Here is a 20512-nt window from a genome sequence, read left to right as displayed (position 1 = left end):
ACAAGTTTCTAGAAACATATAGCCCACCAAAACTGAATCAGGAAATAGATAAGTTGAATACACTGACCACTAGAAGTGAAATAGAATCTGTAATTTAAAAAACTCCCTGAAAACCAAAGTCCAAGACTAGATGGCTTCACCTGGGAATTCTACCACACATACAAAGGAGAACTTATACTGATCCTTCTCAAACTCTTCCAAAAGAGTGAAGAGGAGGGAACACTCCCCAAGTCATTCTAGGAAGCCACCATCACTCTGATACCAAAACTAGACAAAGACACTACCAGGAAAGAAAGTTACAGGCCAATACCTTTGATGTCCAGAGATGCAAAAATTCAATAAAATATTAGCAAATCGAATCTAGCACCACATAAAGAAGATCATACACCATAACCAAGTTGGATTCATCCCAGGTTCACAAGGATGGTTCAAAAAAATCAGCATGCTACACCACATCAACTAAAGATAAGACAAAAACCACATGATCATCTCAACAGATGCAGAAAAAAATTCAACATCCATTTATGATAAAAACCCTTACCAAAGTGGGTACAGATGGAACACTTCTTAACATAAAAGCTATTTATGACAAACCCACAGCCAATCTAACACTCAGTGGGGAAAAGCTGAAAGCCTTGGGCTTCCCTGGTGGCTCAGTGGTTAAGAATCTACCTGCCACCACAGGGGACACGGGTTCAAGCCCTGGTCCAGGAAGATCCCACATGCTGCGGAGCAACTAAGCCCATGAGTCACAACTACTGAAGCCCACGGTCCTAGAGCCCGTGCTCCACAACAAGAGAAGCCACCAAAATGAGAAGGCCATGCACCACAATGAAGAGTAGCCCCTGCTCACCACAACTAGAGAAAGCCCACGAGCAGCAACAAAGACCCAATGTAGCCAAAAATAAAAATAAATAAATTTATTAAAAACAAAAAAAGCTGAAAGCCTTCCAACTAAAATATGGAACAAGACAAGTATGCTCACTCTCACTACTTCTAATAAACATACTATTGGAAGTCCTAGCCACAGCAACCACTCAAGAAAAATACAAGTATCCTAATTGGAAGGAAAGATATAAAATTGTCATTATACACAGATGATATGATACTCTATACAGAAAATCCTAAAGACTCCACACAAAACCTACCAGACTGATAAACAAATTCAACAAGGTAGTGGGATACAAGATTACACATATAGAAATCGGTTGCATTTCTTTACACTAACAAGGAAATATTAGAAAGGGAATGCAAACAAACAATCCCTTTTAAAATCGCATCAAAAAATAAAATAAATTCTTTGAAGTAAACCTGACCAAGGAGGTGAAAGATTTATATGCTGAGAACTATAAAACACTGACAAAGGAAGTTGAAGATGATTCAAAGAAATGAACTCATGCTCTTGATTGAAAGAATTAACATTGTTTAAATGGCTTAATTTCCAAAATATACAAACATCTCATACAACTCAATAACAAAAAGACAACCTAATCAAAAAAACTGGGCAGAAGACCTAAATAGACATTTCTCCAGAGAAGATACAGATGGCCAACAGGCAATGAAAAGATGCACAACATTGTTAATTACAGAAATGCAAATCAAAACTACAATGAGCAAAGACCTAAATGTAAGACCAGACACTATAAAACTCTTAGAGGAAAACATAGGCCGAACACTCTCTGACATAAATCGCAGCAAGAACTTTTTTGATCCACCTCCTGGAGTAATAAAAATAAAAACAGGGCTTCCCTGGGGGCACAGTGGTTGAGGGTCCGCCTCCCGATTCAGGGGACACGGGTTCGTGCCCCAGTCTGGGAGGATTCCACATGCCTCGGAGTGGCTGGGCCCGTGGGCCATGGCCGCTGGTCCTGCACATCTGGAGTCTGTGCTCCGCAATGGGAAGAGCCGCGGCGGTGAGAGGTCCACGTACCACACACACACACAAAAATAATAAACTAAAAACAAAAATAAACAAATGGGATCTAATTAAACTTAAAATCTTTTGCACAGCAAAGGAAACTATAAACAAGACAAAAAGACAACCCTCAAAATGGTAGAAATTATTTGCAAACGAAGCAACTGACAAGGGATTAATCTCCAAAATATACAAAGAACTCATGCAGCTCAATATCAAAAAAACCAAAGAAAACAATCCAAAAATGGGCAGAAGACCTAAATAGACATTTCTGCAAAGAAGACATACAGATGGCCAAGAGAAACATGAAAAGATGCTCAACATCACTAATTATTAGAGATATGCAAATCAAAACTACATTCTCACACAGGTCACAATGGCCATCATCAAAAATTCTATAAACAATAAATGCTGGAGAGGGTGTGGAGAAAATGGAACCTTCCTACATTGTTCGAGGGAATGTAAACTGGTGCGGCCACTATGGAAAACTGTATGGAGGTTCCTTAAAAAACTTAAAATAGAGTTGCCATATGATCCAACAATCACATTCCTGGGCATGTATCTGAAGAAAACCACAGTTTGAAAGGATACCAATGTTCATTGCAGCACTATTCACAATAGCCAGGACATGGAAGCAACCTAAATGTCCATCGACAGAGGAATGGATAAAGAAGATGTGGTATATATATACAATGGAATATTACTCAGCCATAAAAAAATGCCATTTGCAGCAACATGGATGGAACTAGAGATTGCCATACTGAGTGAAGTAAGTCACACAGAGAAAGACAAATATCATATGATATCACTTATATGTGGAATGTAAAAAGAAAGATACAAATGAATTTATTTACAAAACAGAAGTAGAGTCACGGATGTAGAAAACAAACTTATGGTTACCAGGGGATGGGGTGGGGGGAGGAATAAACTGGGAAATTGGGATTGACATAAACACACTACTCTATATAAAATAACTACCTAATAAGAACCTGCTGTAAAGCACAGGGAACGCTACTCAATACTCTGTAATGGTCTATAAGGGTAAAGAATCGGAAAAAAAAAAAAAGATATATGTATAACTGATTCACTTTGCTGTACACCTGAAACTAAGACAACATTGCAAATCAACTATACTCCAATGAATAATTTTTTAAAAACTAAAATGAAGTGTCACCTCACACTAGTCAGAATGGCCATCATTAAAATGTCTACAAATAAATGCTGGAGAGGGTGTGAAGGAAAAGGGAACCTTCCTACATTGTTCATGGGAATGTAAATTGGTGCAGTCACTATTGAAAACATTATGGAAGTTCCTAGAAAACAATCCTACTCCTGGGCATATATCCAGAGAAGACTTTAATTTGAAAAGATACATGCACACCAAAGTTCATAGCAGCATTATTTACAAAAGCCAAAACATGGAAGCAACCATGTCTATAGACAGATGAATGGATAAAGAAGATGTGGTATGTACACAAAGGACTACTACTCAGCCATAAAAAAGAATGAAATAATGCCATTTGCAGCAACATGGATGGACCTAGAGATGATCATACTAAGTGAAGTCACAAAAAGACAAATACCACAGGATATCACTTATATGTGGAATCTAAAATATGATACATATGATACAAATGAACTTATTTACAGAACAGAAACAGACTCACAGACATAGAAAACAAATTCATGGCTACCAAAGGGAAAATGGGGTGGGGGAGGGATAATTTGGAGTTTGCAATTAGCAGATACAAACTACTATATATAAAATAGGCAAAGTTCTACTGTATAGTACAGGGAACTATATTCAATATCCTGTAATAAACCATAATGGAAAAGAATATGAAAACAATATATATCTATGTATAACTGATTCACTTTGCTGTACACCAGAAACACACTGTAAATCAACTATACTCCAATAAAAAAGTTTAAAAATCAAAACTGAAAAAAAAATACATACAAATAAACTTAACCAAAGAGATGAAAGACTTATATGCTGAGAACTATAGAACATTGATAAAGGAAATAGAAGATGATTCAAAGAAATGGAAACATATCCTGTGCTCTTGGATTAGAAGAGTTAATATTGTTAAAATGGTCATACTACCCAGAGCAATCTACAGATGTAATGTGATCCCTACTAAAATACCCATAACATTTCATAGAACTAGAACGAATAATCCTAAAATTTACATGGAACCACAGAAGATACACAACTGCAAAAGAAATCCTGAGGAAAAGAACAAAGCAGGAAGCATAACCCTCCCAGACTTCAGACTATACCACTAAGCAACAGTAATGAAAACAGTGTCTTATTGGCCCCCAAACAGACATATGGATCAGTGGAACAGAATAGAGAGCCCAGAAATAAACCCAAACACCTATGGTCAGTTAATCTTTGTCAAAGGAAGGAAGAAAAATACAATGGAGAAGAGACCGAGTCTCTTCAGCAAGTGTTGGCAGCTTTATGCAAATCAGTGAAGTTAGAATACTCCCTCACACCATACACAAAAAGAAACACAAATTGGCTTAAAGACTTAAACTTAAAACATAATGCCATAAAACTCCTAGAAGAGAACATAGGCAAAACATTCTGACTTAAGTTGTAACAATATTTTCTTAGATCAGTCTCAAGGCAAAAGCAAAAATGCAAGAAACAAATGGGATCTAATCAAACTTAAAAGCTGTTGCACAGCAAAGGAAACCATAAACAAAATGAAAAGAAAACCTATGGAATGGGAGAAAATATTTGCCAAAAATGCGACGGACAAGTGGTTAATATCCAAAGTATACAAACAGCTCATACAACTCAGTATTGGAAAAACCCAACCAAAAAATGAGAAGACCGAAGCAGACATTTCTTCAAAGAAGACATACAGATGGCCAACAGGCACATGAAAATGTGTTCAACATCGGTAATTACTAGAGAAATGCAAATCAAAACCACAATGAGGTATGAACTCACACTGCTATGGCCATTATCAAGAAGTCTACAAATAATAAATGTTGGAGAGGGTGTAGAAAAAAAGGAACCCTTCTATACTGTTCATTGCAGTGTAGATTTGTGCAGCCACTATGGAAAACAATATGGAAGTTCCTTAAAAAACTAAAAACAGTGCTATCATATGATCCAGCAATCCCAGTCCTGGGCATATATCCAGAAAATTTGAAAACTCTAATTCAAAAAGATACATGCACCCCAATGCTCATAGTAGCACTATTTATAATAGCCAATACGTGGAAACGACCCAAGTGCCCATCAACAGATTACTGGCTTAAGATGCGGTATATAAACACTGGAGTATTACTCAGCCATAAAAAAGAATGAAATACTGCCATTTGCAGCAACATGGATTGACCTAGAAATATGATACTTAGTGAATCAAACAAACTTTATAGTATCACTTATATGTAGAATCTAAAAGATACTAATAAAGCTGTATACAAAACAGAATCACTCAGACATAGAAAAGAACCTTATGGTTATCAAAGGGGAAAGGGAGGGTGGGGAGGGATAAACTAGGAGCATGAGATTAACAGATACAAACTATTATACATGGAATAGATAAGCAACAAGGATTTACTCTATATCACAGGGAACTATATGTCTTACAATAACCTATAATTGAAAATAACCTGAAATATAAATAGCTGAATCACTCTGCTGTACATGTGACACAATATTGTAAGTCAACTATACTTCAGTAAAGAAATAGTAAAGAAAAGAGTAAAAATGTGAAAGTTAGCATGTAAAGGGAAAGGAAATGCAGGGATGGGTCCGGAAGATTCTGAAGTCCCTAGTGTTGGAGGCAAGGGAGTTTGCTGAAGCATTACACAGGTTCTTGCTAGGTTTTCCCAGAGGAGCCCTGATCTTCAAGAAATGGACCTGTTCACCCATGCGCCTGCCCTTCTTAAGGTCTTCCATCTTGCAGCAATGTCAAGCCCTTCACAATCAAGCCCTGGGATTTTCTTTCCCTCTGTCAAAGCAGATTTTCACAAGCAACTTCTAAGCATCTATATGGATGAGAGAGGGACTGTGGTCGTTTGTTATAGAAGCAATAGAAATTGAATACAGTATTTTTTTTAAAAGAGTATAGACAATATTTGTATAACTTTGGGATGGGTTAGGTCGTACGGGTAAAACGAACACTAAAAAGCTAAAAAGTAAAAAGTTGTCATATGAACTAATTAAAAATACAGAAAACTGCAAACATCACTGACAAAAGGTTAAAAATCCTAAATATGCAAAAGCTCCTATACATTAATAAGAAAAAAACCCAATTTAAAATGTACAAAGGAAATCAATGGGCAGTTTAGAGAAGAAATGTAAATTGCAAATATCTTAGGGAACAATGTTCAACTTTGGCACATGTTAGGAAAATTGAAGTAATGAGAAATATTTGACCCTTTGGCAAAAATTTAAAATATCAGTATCTTATACTGGAGAAAGTATATTATAATCACATCTCTGGGAATGTGTAGATTGCTGCATTTTTGGAAATATTTATTAAAATTTAAAATGAACATACACTTCGACTAAGCAGCCTTATATTTAGAAGTGTACAGAAATAAAATGAATTTGTATGTAAGTAGGTGAAAGGGTGTTTATTTTAGCCTTGCTTAGTAGAGGGGAAAAGCAATTTAAGTATTTCTCAATACATAGTCCATAACATGAATGCATTGTTCTTAGGTGTATTAAAAATGCGTTATCGTAAGATCAATATACCTTATGACTATAGATGCAAAAAATGCATAAAGTACTGGCAAATAGAACCCAGTAACATAACAATGAATATTAACATTGACAAATGATTTCCAAGGAATACAAAGGGGGTTCAACATATGATAAATTAATCTAATACACCGTATTAATAAAATAAATGACAAATATGATCTCAATGGACACATAAAGTATTAGACAAAAATCCAGTCTTTCATCATAGAAAGACTCAAAACAGGCATAGATAGGGACCTCTTCAACCTGATAGAGAGGATCTATGAAAAACCTACAGTAAACTTCATACTTAATGGTGAAAGGCTGAAAGCTTCCCCCCTAAAGATCAGGAACAAATCAGGGATGTTCACTCTTGTTACATATTTAACACTGTACTGAAGGTTTTAAGTAGAATTATTAAAGAAAAAATAAAAGTATCCAAATTGCAAAGAAATAAAACCTTATCTGCAATTGTCATTTATCTTATATATCAAAATCCTAAAGAATCCACACAAAAAATTAAATGCTAACAAACTAGTTCAGCAAGACTGCAGGATACAGTTACAGTCAATTGTATGTCTATATGCTAGTAATGAACCATCCAAAGAAATAAAATTGATAATTGTACTTATGTCAGTACCAAGAATCCTTAGGAATAAGTTTAATGAAAGAGTACAAGACTTGTACACTGGAAACCAGAAAACATCATTAAAAGAAAGTAAAGACCTAAACAAATGGAAGGATATCTCATGTTCATGGATTGAAAGTCTCAAAATTGAGGTGTCAAAACTTCCCAAATTGACCTACAGATTCAACGCAATCTTCATCGAAACTCCAGATGCATTCACGAAATTGACAATCTGAGTTTAAAATCCCTGTGGAAGTTCAGGAAGTTCAGATTAGCCAAAACAATCTTGAAAATGAACAGAAGTTGGTGGTCTCACACTTCCCAATTTCAGAATTTATTATAAAGCTATAATAATCAAGATAATCTGGTAATAACATAAGGATAAACACAGATACATGTGATAGAATTGAAGAGTCCAGAAATAAACCCATAGAACTATGGTCAATTGATTTTCAGCAAGGGTGTTAAGACCATTCAATGGAGAAAGAACAGTCTTGACAAATGATGCTGGGATAAATGAAAATCCATATGCAAAAGATTAAGTCTAAACCCTTACTTCATAACATGTAGAAAAATAAACTCAAAATGGAATGCCCAAGTGTAAAAACTAATACTACAAGATGTCTACAACGTACAAGTTTCATGACCTTGGATTAAGCAACAAATTGTTAGATATGACAAACATGCACATATGATAAATGAGTTTATTAAAATTTTGAGGCTTGTGTGCATCAAGGACACTATCAAGAATGTAAAAAGAATGGGAGAAAACATTTGCAAATTATATATTCAACCAGGGACTTGTTTGCAGAATATACAAAGAACTATTGCAATTCAAAAATAAAATCAGACTAGGGCTTCACTGGTGGCACAGTGGGTAGGAATCCACCTGCCAATGCAGGGGACATGGGTTCGACCCCTAGTCCAGGAATATCCCACATGCCACAGAGCAACTAAGCCCATATGCCACAACTACTGAGCCTGCGCTCTAGAGCCCGTGAGCCACAACTACTGAAGCCCCCGTGCCTAGAGCCTGTGCTCTGCAACAAGAAGCCACCACAATGAAAAGCCAGCGCAACGCAATGAAGAGTAACCCGTTCGCCGCAATTAGGGAAAGCCTGCGCACAGCAACAATGATCCAACGCCACCAAAATTAAATTAAAAAAAATTTTTTTTAATTAAAAAATAATCAGGAGTCATGGCAGGGGAGAGGGGGAAGATGGCGGAAGAGTAGGACGTGGAGATCACCTTCCTCCCCACAGATACACCAGAAATACATCTACACGTGGAACAACTCCTACAGAACACCTACTGAACACTGGCAGAAGACCTCAGACCTCCCAAAAGGAAAGAAACTTCCCACATACCTGGGTAGGGCAAAAGAAAAAAGAATAAACAGAGACAAAACAATAGGGATGGGACCTGCACCAGTGGGAAGGAGCCGTGAAGGAGGAAAGGTTTCCACACACTAGGAGCCCCTTCGCCGGCGGAGACTGCGGGTGATGGAGCGGGGAGCTTCGGAGCCACAGAGGAGAGCGCAGCCACAGGGGTGCGGAGAGGTTCCCGCACAGAGGATCGGAGCCAACCAGCACTCACCAGCCCGAGAGGCTTGCCTGCTCACCTGCCGGGGTGGGCAGGGCTGGGATCTGAGGCTTGGGGTGCAGGGAGAGGACTGGGGTTGGCGGCATGAACACAGCCTGCAGGGGGTTATGGCACCATGGCTAGCCGGGAGGGAGTCCAGAGAAAAGTATGGACCTGCCAAAGAGGCAAGAGACTTTTTCTTCCCTCTTTGTTTCCTGCTGTGTGAGGAGAGGAGATTAAGAGCACTGCTTAAAGGAGCTCCAGAGACGGGCGTGAGACGCGGCTAACAGCGCGGACCCCGGAGACGGACATGAGACGCTAAGGCTGCTGCTGCCACCACCAAGAAGCCTGTGTGCAAGCACAGGTCACTATCCACACCCCCTTCCGAGGAGCCTGTGCAGCCCGCCACTGCCAGGGTCCCGGGATCCAGGGACAACTCCCCCAGGAGAACGCACAGCGTGCCTCGGGCTGGTGCAACGTCCCGCTGGCCTTTACCACCGCAGGCTCGCCCCAAATCCACACCCCTCCCTCCCCAGGCCTGAGTGAGCCAGAGCCCCCGAATCAGCTGCTCCTTTAACGCCGTCCTGTCTGAGCGAACAACAGACGCCCTCCAGCGACCTACACGCAGAGGCGGGGCCAAATCCAAAGCTGAGCCCTGGGCGGGAGCTGTGAGAACAAAGAAGAGAAAGGGAAATCCCTCCCAGCAGCCTCAAAGCAGCGAATTAAAAAGTTCAACAATCAACTTGATGTACCCTGCATCTGTGGAATACATGAATAGACAACGAAATATCCCAAATTGAGGAGGTGGACTTTAGGAGCAAAATTTACTATTTTTTCCCCTTTTCCTCTTTCTGTGAGTGTGTATGTGTATGCTTCTGTGTGAGATTTTCTCTGTATAGCTTTGCTTTCACCATTTGTCCTAGGGTTCTATACGTCCGTTTTTTTTCTTAAAAAAATTTTTTTTTCTTAATAATTATTTCTTACTTTAATAACTTTATTTCGTTTTATCTTTATTTTATCCCCTTTCTTTTTCTTTCTCTCGCTTTCTTCCTTTTTTCTTTCTACTTTTTCTCCCTTTTATTCTGAGCCGTGTGGATGAAAGGCTCTTGGTGCTGCAGCCAGGAGTCAGTGCTGGGCCTCTGATGTGGGACACCCAACTTCAGGACACTGGTCCACAAGACACCTCCCAGCTCCACATAATATCAAACGGAGAAAAACAGAAAGGGACTGAGAAAATATTTGAAGAGATTATAGTTGAAAACTTCCCTAATATGGGAAAGGAAATAGTTAATGAAGTCCAGGAAGCACAGAGAGTCCCATACAGGATAAATACAAGGAGAAACACACGACGACACATATTAATCAAACTGTCAAAAATTAAAGACAAAGAAAACATATTAAAAGCAGCAAGGGAAAAACAACAAATAACACACAAGGGAATCCCCATAAGGTTAACAGCTGATCTTTCAGCAGAATCTCTGCAAGCCAGAAGGGAGTGGCAGGACATATTTAAAGTGATGAAGGAGAAAAACCTACAACCAAGATTACTCTACCCAGCAAGGATCTCATTCAGATTTGATGGAGAAATTAAAAGCTTTACAGACAAGCACAAGCTGAGAGCGTTCACCACCACCAAACCAGCTTTACAACAAATGCTAAAGGAACTTCTCTAGGCAAGAAACACAAGAGAAGGAAAAGACCTACAATAACAAACCCAAAACAATTAAGAAAATGGGAATAGGAACATACATATCGATAATTACCTTAAATGTAAGTGGATTAAATGCTCCCACCAAAGACACAGGCTGGCTGAATGGATACAAAAACAAGACCCATATATATGCTGTCTACAAGAGACCCACTTCAGACCTAGAGACACATACAGACTGAAAGGGGATGGAAAAAGATATTCCATGCAAATGGAAACAAAAAGAAAGCTGGAGTAGCAATTATCATATCAGACAAAATAGACTTTAAAATAAACACTATTAGAAGAGACAAAGAAGGACACTACATAATGATCAAGGGAATGATCCAAGAAGAAGATATAACAACTGTAAATATTTATGCACCAAACATAGGAGCACCTCAATACATAAGGCAAATACTAACAGCCATAAAAGGGGAAATGGACAGTAACACATTCATAGCAGGGGACTTTAACACCCCACTTTCACCAATGGACAGATCATCCAAAATGAAAATAAATAAGGAAACACAAGCTTTAAATGATACATTAAACAAGATGGACTTCATTGATATTTATTGGACATTCCATCCAAAAACAACAGAATACACAGTTTTCTCAAGTGCTCATGGAACATTCACAGGATAGATCATATCTTGGGTCACAAATTCATGCCTTGGTAAATTTAAGAAAATTGAAATTGTATCAAGTATCTTTTCTGACCACAACGCTATGAGACTAGATATCAAATACAGGAAAAGATCTGTAAAAAATACAAACACATGGAGGCTAAACAATACACTGCTTAATAACGGAGTGATCACTGAAGAAATCAAAGAGGAAATCAAAAAATACCTAGAAACGAATGTCAATGGAGGCATGACGACCCAAAACCTATGGGACACAGCAAAAGCAATTGTAAGAGGGACGTTTATAGCAATACAATCCTACCTTAAGAAACAGGAAACATCTCGAATGAACAACCTAACCTTGCACCTAAAGCAATTAGAGAAAGAAGAACAAAAAAACCACAAAGTTAGCAGAAGGAAAGAAATCACAAAGATCAGATCAGAAATAAATGAAAAAGAAATGAAGGAAACAAAAGCAAAGATCAATAAAACTAAAAGCTGGTTCTTTGAGAAGATAAATAAAATTGATAAACCATTAGCCAGACTCATCAAGAAAAAAAGGGAGAAGACTCAAATCAATAGAAATAGAAATGAAAAAGGAAAAGTAACAACTGATACTTCAGAAATACAAGAGATCATGAGAGATTACTACAAGCAACTCTATGTCAATAAAATGGACAACCTGGAAGAAATGGACAAATTCTTAGAAATGCACAACCTGCCAGGACTGAAGCAGGAAGAAATAGAAAATATGAACAGACCAATCACAAGCACTGAAATTGAAACTGTGATTAAAAATCTTCCAACAAACAAAAGCTCAGGACCAGATTGCTTCACAGGTGAATTCTATCAAACATTTAGAGAAGAGCTAACACCTATCCTTCTCAAACTCTTCCAAAATACAGCAGAGGGAGGAACACTCCCAAACTCATTCTACGAAGCCACCATCACCCTGATACCAAAACCAGACAAAGATATCACAAAGAGAGAAAACTACAGGCCAATATCACTGATGAACATAGATGCAAAAATCCTCAACAAAGTACTAGCAAACAGAGTCCTACAGCACATTAAAAGGATCATTCACCATGATCATGTGGGGTTTATTCCAGGAATGCAAGGATTCTTCAATATATGCAAATCAATCAACGTGATACACCATATTAACAAATTGAAGGAGAAAAACCATATGATCATCTCAATAGATGCAGAGAAAGCTTTCGACAAAATTCAACACCCATTTATGATAAAAACCCTGCAAAAAGCAGGCATAGAAGGAACTTTCCTCAACATAATAAAGGCCATATATGACAAACCCACAGCCAACATCGTCCTCAATAGTGAAAAACTGAAAGCATTTCCACTAAGATCAGGAACAAGGCAAGGTTGCCCACTCTCACCACTCTTATTCAACATAGTTTTGGAAGTTTTAGCCACAGCAGACAGAGAAGAAAAGGAAATAAAAGGAATCCAAATCAGAAAAGAAGAAGTAAAGCTGTCACTGTTTGCAGATGACATGATACTATACATAGAGAATCCTAAAGATGCCACCAGAAAACTACTAGAGCTAATCAATGAATTTGGTGAAGTAGCAGGATATAAATTAATGCACAGAAATCTGTGGCATTCCTATACACTAATGATGAAAAATCTGAAAGTGAAATCAAGAAAACACTCCCATTTACCATTGCAACAAAAAGAATAAAATATCTCGGAATAAACCTACCTAAGGAGACAAGAGACCTGCACGCAGAAAATGATAAGACACTGATGAAAGAAATTAAAGATGATACAAATAGATGGAGAGAGATACCATGTTCTTGGATTGGAAGAATCAACATTGTGAAAATGACTCTACTACGCAAAGCAATCTACAGATTCAATGCAATCCGTATCAAACTACCACTGGCATTTTTCACAGAACTAGAACAAAAAATTTCACAATTTGTATGGAAACACAAAAGGCTCTGTATAGCCAAAGCAATCTTGAGAAAGAAAAATGGAGCTGGAGGAATCAGGCTCCCTGACTTCAGACTATACTATAAAGCTACAGTAATAAAGACAGTATGGTACTGGCACAAAAACAGAAAGATAGATCAATGGAACAGGATAGAAAGCCCTGAGATAAACCCACGCGCATATGGTCACCTTATGTTTGATAAAGGAGGCAGGAATGTACAGTGGAGAAAGGACAGCCTCTTCAATAAGTGGTGCTGGGAAAACTGGACAGGTACAAGTAAAAGTATGATATTAGATCACTCCCTAACACCATACACAAAAATAAGCTCAAAATGGATTAAAGACCAAAATGTAAGGCCAGAAACTATCAATCTCTTAGAGGAAAACATAGGCAGAACACTCTATGACATAAATCACAGCAAGATCCTTTTTGACCCACCTCCTAGAGAAATGGAAATAAAAACAAAAATAAACAAATGGGACCTAATGAAACTTCAAATCTTTTGCACAGCAGAGGAAACCATAAACAAGACCAAGAGACAACCCTCAGAATGGGAGAGAAAATTTGCAAATGAAGCAACTGACAAAGGATTAATCTCCAAAATTTATAAGCAGCTCATGCAGCTCAATGACAAAAAAACAAACAACCCAATCCAAAGATGGGCAGAAGACCTAAATAAACATTTCTCCAAAGAAGGTATACAGACTGCCAACAAACACATGAAAGAATGCTCAACATCATTAATCATTAGAGAAATGCAAATCAAAAGTACAATGAGATATCATTTCACACCAGTCAGATTAGCCATCATCAAAAAATCTAGAAACAATACATGCTGGAGAGGGTGTGGAAAAAAGGGAACCCTCTTGCACTGTTGGTGGGAATGTAAATTGATACAGCCACTGTGGAGAATAGTATGGAGGTTCCTTAAAAAACTACAAATAGAACTACCATATGACCCAGAAATCCCACTAGTGGGCATATACCCTGAGAAAACCATAATTCAAAAAGAGTCATGTACCAAAATGTTCATTGCAGCTCTATTTACAATAGCCAGGAGATGGAAGCAACCTAAGTGTACATCATCAGATGAATGGATAAAGAAGATGTGGCACATATATACAATGGAGTATTACTCAGCCATAAAAAGAAATGAAATTGAGCTATTTGTAATGAGGTGGAGAGACATAGAGCCTGTCATACAGAGTGAAGTAAGTCAGAAAGAGAAAGACAAATACCATATGCTAACACATATATATGGAATTTAAGGGAAAAAAATGTCATGAAGAAAATAGGGGTAAGACAGGAATAAAGACACAGACCTACTAGAGAATGGACTTGAGGATATGGGGAGGGGGAAGGGTAAGCTGTGAGAAAGCGAGAGAGAGGCATGGACATATATACACTACCATATGTAAGGTAGATAGCTAGTGGGAAGCAGCCGCAAAGCACAGGGAGATCAGCTGGGTGCTTTGTGACCACCTGGATGGGTGGGATAGGGAGGGTGGGAGGGAGCGAGATGCAAGAGGGAAGAGATATGGGGATATATGTATATGTATAACTGATTCACTTTGTTATAAAGCAGAAACTAACACAATTATACTCCAATAAAGATGTAAAAAAAAAAAGATATACAAATTGCCAAAAAACACATGAAAGAATGTTCTTCATTAATCATTAGAGCAATGCAAATCAAAACTACAATGAGATATCATCTCACACCATTCAGAATGGCCATCATCAAAAAATCTAGAAACAATAAATCCTGGAGAGGGTGTGGAGAAAAGGAAACAACACTCCTGCACTGCTGGTGGGAATGTGAATTGGTACAGCCACTATGGAGAACAGTATGGAGGTTCCTTAAAAAACTACAAATAGAACTACCATATGACCCAGAAATTCCACTAGTGGGCATATACCCTGAGAAAACCATAATTCAAAAAGAGTCATGTACCAAAATGCTCATTGCAGCTCTATTTACAATAGCCAGGAGATGGAAGCAACCTAAGTGTCCATTATCGGATGAATGGATAAAGAAGATGTGGCACGTATATACCATGGAATATTACTCAGCCATAAAGGAAACGAAATTGAGATATTTGTAGTGAGGTGGATGGACCTAGAATCTGTCATACAGAGTGAAGTAAGTCTGAAAGAGAAAGACAAATACCGTATGCTAACACATATGTATGGAATCTAAGAAAAAAAATGTCATGAAGAAACTAGGGGTAAGACAGGAATAAAGACACAGACCTACTAGAGAATGGACTTGAGGATATGGGGAGTGGGAAGGGTAAGCTATGACAAAGTGAGAGAGTGGCATGGACGTATATACACAACCAAATGTAAAATAGATAGCTAGTGGGAAGCAGCCGCATAGCACAGGGAGATCAGCTCGGTGCTTTTTGACCACCTGGATGGGTGGGAGGGAGGGACACCCAAGAGGGAGGAGATATGGCCACATATGTATATGTATAACTGATTCACTTTGTTATAAAGCAGAAACTAACAGACCATTGTAAAGCAATTATACTCCAATAAAGATGTAAAAAAAAAAACCAGACTAAAAAAATTTGAATAGACATTTCTCCGAAGAAAATATGCAAGTGGCCAATAAGCATGTGAAAATACACTAGACATCATTACTCATTTGGGAAGCGTAAATCAAAACCATAATGAAATATCACACTACACACACTGGAACAGTTATAATCAAGATGCCAACAAATATGGTCACGGATGTGGAGAAATTGGAATCCTCAGACACTGCTGGGAATGTAAAATGCTGTAGGTGCTTTGAAACACAGTTTGACAATTCTTCGAAAAGTTAAACATGAAATTACCATATGACCCAGCAATTCTACTCCTAGGTACATACCCAAGAGAAATAATAGTTAAGACTTGTGTACACATAAGACTCGTATACACAAATGCTCATAGAACTATTACTCATAATAGCCAGATGTCCAACTGATGAATGGGTAAACAAATGTGGCCTATCCTTACGATGAAAATATTTGGCCATAAGGAATGTACTGATACATGCTACCAATATGAGGCTTGAAAACATTATGCTGAGTGAAAGAATCCAGACACAGAAGGCTACATATTGTATGATTGCATTTATATGAAATGTCTAGAATGGGCAATCTATAAAGACAAAGGAGACAAGTAGTTACCAGGACTGAAGAGAAGACTAAGAAGTGACTGCTAATGGGTCAGTCTGCTTTTGGGGTGATGAAAATGTTCTAAATTAGGTAATGGTGATGGTTGCATAACCTTGTTCAATATGTTATGTTAACCACTGAATTGTATACTTTAAAGAGGTTCCTTTTACGATATATCAACTATCAATTTAAAAATGGGAAAAATTAGACCATTTTTATTTACCTGGAAATATATCACTGATAAGATAAAATAAATGTTAGCATAAAGAAGTATGTAAGGTTTATCAAACTGTTACAATCAATTACCTCAGTAATAAAGTAGAAAAGGAGGTTGAGAATTTTTTTTTAAACACACCTCTGTATGGCTTGACTTGCTATAAACATGTACCCAATCATTTTTTTAAAAAAACACATAAAAATAAACCCATATATACCTAAAAACTGAGTACAAAATTCCTGGCATTTTAGCATGTTTGACACTTGAAGGAAGTCATTTGGCTACTCTAGGCCTCAGTTTCTCCCTGTGAAAGAATGTGTTGGTCTGGACTCCAAACATCCCCAACTACCTTTATGCCAGGAAGCAAATTACAAAAGAGCTGTGAGAAAGTAGAAGACAGGCACATGCTTCCTAAGTGATTCCTTTAAAACTCTGTCCCCCATTCCCTCTACATACAATACTCCTTAATGTAAGACTTTCAGATTTTAAAAGGCAAAAAAAAAAAAAAATTCTAAATATTTCCTATGACTCCTTCACTTGAAAGTCAAAGTCCCCACAAGAAGGCATTAGCCTTGCTCCCCATGACCGGCTGATGTGGAAGGACTGGGCTTTGCAAGCGTCACATGGGTCAAGATCCTGGACTGATCACCGTGTTACTTAACTACTATTGTCCAACAAGCCACCTCAAAACAGCAACTTAAATAAGGAAGCCCCAAGAGGCCTTTGCAAGAATAGCTTCTAGAAAGACAGAGCGGGAGACAGATTACAGGGAGTAAACAATGAATGGTGACAAGGACTTGGAGGCGTGAGGCCGGTGGTGAAGGAAAGGAGAGTACAGCAGCTTGACAGGAAGCAAGACTGAAGGAAGGGCATAGCTGGTTGAGTTTGCTTTAGTAACTTGGAAAGGCTTTGGCATTTGACAGACTCAAGGGAAGGTGACAATCTCAAGGAAGCAGTTGAAGCCATAAGAAAAGGCATCGTCAGTGTAGCGATGTTCCATAGAAGAGAGAAAGGATGGGAACAGACTGCAAGACTGAGGTACTCAGCCTTAGAAACCAGAGATGTGTGTCTATGTTTTGAGACATAAGGTGAGAAGAAAAGGATGGGTGCAGGTGGGGCTACATGTGGAAGTGGAGGAGACGGTGATGAGAAAACTACTATTTGGAGGGACCTCTGCCCTTAGTGAGGCAAGGAATTCTCTTCAGGGAGTGAAAGGCCTAGAGGAACAGTTTGGATCTTGGGCAGAGAAGACAGGGTTTAGAACAGAAGAGGCTGAGCAGCCTTTGTGGGAATGCCTACCACAGTAAGTAAACTTCTCTGGCAAAGATGAGACCCAAGGAGCAGTGTCAAGAAAGTGAATGACCAGGACTTAATTTTTTTTTTTTAGATGTTGGGGGTAGGAGTTTATTAATTAATTAATTTATTTTTGCTGTGTTGGGTCTTCGTTTCTGTGCGAGGGCTTTCTCTAATTGTGGCAAGCGGGGGCCGCTCTTCATCGCAGTGCGTGGGCCTCTCACTATCGCGGCCTCTCTTGTTGCAGAGCACAGGCTCCAGACGCGCAGGCTCAGTAGTTGTGGCTCATGGGCCTAGTTGCTCCGCGGCATGTGGGATCCTCCCAGACCAGGGCTCGAACCCGTGTCCCCTGCATTAGCAGGCAGATTCTCAACCACTGCGCCACCAGGGAAGCCCCTTAATGAGTATTTTGATATTGTCACAGGAGGTCAGACCCTAGGGAGGAGAAAAGAATCTCCTCAAGGATATGTAAGAGGAGAGTTAGAGGTACTTATAATTTGAAGATTACAGAGATATGGCATGATTTTGTACCCTAGTCTTGTAAAAGTGGGAGCTAGAGTAAGCACCCCGAGTTCCATGACTTAACAGCAAACATTGATGAAAGATTCACTGGGTTTCCAGTACCAGGCTAAGTCTCTTATAAGCATTATTCTTTTAGTTATAATCTTTTTTTAAATTAATTTTGATTGGAGTATAGTTGCTTTACAGTGTTGTGTTAGTTTCTATGGTACAGCAAAGTGAATCATCTATATGTATACACATATCCCCTTTTTTTGGATTTCCTTCCCATTTAGGTCACCACAGAGCACTGAGTAGAGTTCCCTGAGCTATACAGTAGGTTCTCATTAGTTACCCGTTTTATACAGAGTAAAGTAAGTCAGAAAGAGAAAAACAAATATCGTACATTAACGCATATATGTGGAATCTAGAAAAATGGTATAGATGATCTTAGTTATCATAATCTTTCATAAAATATTGTTATTTTCATTTTACAGACAGGTAAACTGAGCTTTAGAGGTTATTTTTCTCAAGGCCACTGTGGCAGATCTTTAGAAAGATGGCTACAACCATATCACCCATCCTCTAAAATGCGGCCTTGCCACTCCAGTCAAATGACAGAGTCTCATTCCCCCTACCCGTGGGGTTGTGACTCTTCCACCAACAGAGTATGATTGAAATGACTGACTTCCAAGGCTTCATTATAAATGCCATGCATCTGCCACCAGCTTCCATTAGAACACTTGCTCTGGCAAAGAACAACCGACAGGTAAGAAGTTTGCCATCCCAAAGGCTGCTATGCTGGAGCATCACCTGAACATGGCTGAACTCCCAACCAACAGCCCCCACCTTGCTCTCATATCTGGCTCAACCTCGAGCTTTCAGATGATGGCAGATCTAGCCAACGTCTAACTGCAACCTCATGAGACCCCAAGTAAGAGCTACCCAGCGCAGCCCTTCCTGAAGTTCTGCCCCATAAGATCAGGAGCAAAATGAAATGGCTTTCATTTGACAAGTTCTGGGGTAATTTGTTATGCAGCAACTGTAATCAAAATAGCCTCAACATCACAGAGCAACAAAGCTAGGAATTACCTGCAAGCCTGCCTGCCTGGCTCTGGAGCCCAGCTCTTGCTGGCTTCCTGATATCCTTCTTTGTTTATCTCCCATCTCTAGCACAGGTTCTCTCTCAGAGCATATGCCGGACAAACATTTGACCTACTTCTTAGACAGATGCGTTCTTACCTCCGTTTTCTCCTCCACTTCCTGGCAAGTTTATATGATATAATGTGTCACCGTCCACCACTTTTAAAACATAGCAATGGTTATTAAAACTTTTGCCACATTATTGCCAAGTAAATCTTCAATTCAATCAATCACATCCTATTATTTTTATGCTTTGGCAAGTCAAAAAGCTTTCCATTTTTTAGGCTTTAAGATGACTATGTCTTCCTTTTATACATATTAACCAGAATTACCTGAGTCTCTTCATCTTTCCCCTCTGGATTTCTGCCAGGCGTATTAAACTTGAGGCCAAAACCACAGTAGACACTGAGTCCATAAATGACCTATTACGATTGAAAGAATCATGAATTAGATAGGGTTGAAAGTTTAAACTTGTACAGCACTTAGATCTTACCCTTTTTTGCTTTCTTTTTAGTATTATCACCTCTTTAAAAAATAAGGCATCTTTTTGAATGATCTATCCATCCTGAAAACACCTGTATCAGATAGAACATGCTAGAAATCATGCAGCAAATTAAATGTCAAGCAGAAATGAGTCAACATGCCCTGTGTTTCATTAGCACCACCCAGTGAAGTCACAAATCCTGCCTGAATTGAAATCTAAGCCACACCAAGATCATGGGGCCTGTGCCCATATCTGTTTTCCTCTTGGATTTTAAAGGGCTGAGTTGTTACTACTGAACTTAGAAACAAAAAACTCTCCTTGAGTCAACAGTGCCTTTTTAAGTATCATTTGTTCAGTACCTCCCTCCCAGTACTCCCTTGTTTCTAGGGTCTAAATGGGCAGCTTGTCTTCATGTTCAAAGGGCACAGAATCTTCTGCTCAAACACTTCACTCCCTTCCTCACTTCATTACTGTTCCATCGTTAGATTTCTTCTCTAATATTCCAGAGCTATGCCCCTAATGTTGACATGAGCCACTGGCACTCCTTCAGAGAAGACGCCTTTCTCATCAACCAAGGTTGGTCATTTTCAGTGGGA

This window comes from Delphinus delphis, chromosome 4 (genome assembly GCF_949987515.2).
Source record: "Delphinus delphis chromosome 4, mDelDel1.2, whole genome shotgun sequence".
NCBI classification, from domain to species: domain Eukaryota; kingdom Metazoa; phylum Chordata; class Mammalia; order Artiodactyla; family Delphinidae; genus Delphinus; species Delphinus delphis.
This window is presented reverse-complemented; position numbering follows the sequence as displayed.